Source organism: Procambarus clarkii, unplaced genomic scaffold (genome assembly GCF_040958095.1).
Source record: "Procambarus clarkii isolate CNS0578487 unplaced genomic scaffold, FALCON_Pclarkii_2.0 HiC_scaffold_401, whole genome shotgun sequence".
In the NCBI taxonomy this organism is placed as follows: Eukaryota; Metazoa; Arthropoda; class Malacostraca; order Decapoda; family Cambaridae; genus Procambarus; species Procambarus clarkii.
This window is the reverse complement of record NW_027189434.1, coordinates 65,001-66,823: the sequence shown is the minus strand read 5'-3', so window position 1 is coordinate 66,823 and position 1,823 is coordinate 65,001. Positions and strand designations below refer to the sequence as shown.

The window sequence follows — 1,823 nt, the reverse complement described above, 5'->3', positions numbered from 1 at the left end:
TCTATAGTTGTCGTAAATTAATAATAATCATTTATCAAATAATAAATTAGCAAACATATGCAACATTTTATGTTACGACTTTTCGGGTAGGCCGTTCTGTTTGTTTACAACCCCAATGGTTCAAACTACACAATACTTTTAATATATAAGTGACTAAGTATGCTCTAATATATGGTCCTCAATGAAAATTATCGTTTTTTTTTTGTTAATTTGTCCATAATGAATAAGATTCCTTACTGTTGATCTTTATATTAAGAAAAACATCTAAACAAATTGGTATTGTGTTTTCGTTCAGATAAAGTTTCCAGATACTATTTCCTAGTTATCAATTAATGTAGGTGGTTATTTTAATTCGCGGCTACCAGGGGCTTTCTCCCATTATACAATATAAATGTACTCACTAACTATTCTCTGGTATCTGTTCTTCAAGTAAAATTACCTATTTTTTTGTTTAATTAGTCCATAACTCATAAAATTCCTTCAGGTCGATCTTTATATTTAGAAAAACATCTAATCAATTTGGAATTTAATTTTTCATTCACCTACAGTTACCAGCTACTATTTCATTGTTATATTTTATGTCGCTGGTCATTACAATTTTCCAAGAATTTAAACAGCTAAACAGCAAGTAGCATCTTGTTAGAGTACAGGAATTTACCTATGGAGAACCTCGATAGCTGCCAAAAATTATTAATGATTATATATGTAATTTAAAATAATGAATTATATACCATTTCTTATGTTACGTCTTTGGCGGGTAGGCGGTTCTGCGGGTTTACAACCGAATTGTTTAAAAATCACACTATTTTAAATGTATGAGTCACTAGTATGCTCTGATATATGTTCTGCAATGAAAATAAAGATTGTTTTGTTGTTAATTACTCCATAAATGTGTAATGTGTTAATTCAGTCTAAAATCTTTTTGCAACGTTTATATGCGATTTACGTAGCTGGAAACTACCTAATATTTAAAAATAATAGTTACAACATTCTATTAATATATAATGTTGAAATAAATATCACACAAAGTCTGTATATCTGTTTTTAGATGTCTTATAAACTTTTTTTTTAAATAGTATTAATGATGTTTGTGAATCTTGAGTAAAAATTATGTTAATTATTATTAATCTAATTGTTATTATTTTAAGTAAAAGAATTGCAAGTATTCGCATAACCACGGGATCTCTGTTTGTGTATGAATGCACGGATTTGTTTTTGTTATGAGAGGGACGCCTTAGAAAGCATGGTGTAGGCCACCTGTGGCTCGCATCCGATCCCACGATCGTCGTCGCCCCTAAATCAACACAACAGGTATTTAGTATTTACGATTATAATAAGTAATATTTCTTTTATAATAATATTGCAGCAGGTGGTGTAGTGGTAGGACACTCGCCTGGCGTTCCGCGAGCGCTATGTCATGGGTTCGTATCCTGGCCGGGGAGGATTTACTGGGCGCAAATCCTAAACTGTAGCCTCTGTTTAACGCAACAGTAAAATGTGTACTTAGATGAAAAAACGATTCTTCGCGGCGGGGATCGTATTCCAGGGACCTGCCCGAAACGCTACTCGTACTAGTGGCTGTACAAGAATGTAACAACTCTTGTATATATCTCAGGTTAGGGGCTAGGCATTTACACTCTTAGGTCAGCAAACTAGCTAGAAGGTTAGACTATTAGACTCCACTGGTCAATCGGGGCCCTGCATGACTCAGCTTATCCTAACCTAGCCCAGCTTAAACCATCTTAGCATAGTTCATTCTAGCTGTGCATAGTGCTTGCACAGCCTTGCTTATCCTAGTTTACCTCTTCCTAGCCTACCGTAGC

The 1,823-nt window shown here is 34.1% G+C and overlaps 1 long non-coding RNA gene across 2 annotated transcripts in view; it reads left to right on the top strand.

Annotated features, from left to right (window-relative positions):
- Window positions 1-1,188: 1,188 nt before the first annotated feature.
- Window positions 1,189-1,823, top strand: part of LOC138361456 (uncharacterized) — a 7,414-nt gene continuing 6,779 nt past the window's right edge. Inside the window, exon 1 of one of the 2 annotated variants that reach the window (XR_011226968.1) lies at window positions 1,189-1,311. This is a non-coding gene — a long non-coding RNA (uncharacterized lncRNA). Of the gene's footprint in view, window positions 1,312-1,463 lie in introns of those variants that run through there. The other variant, XR_011226967.1, reaches the window with a different exon arrangement.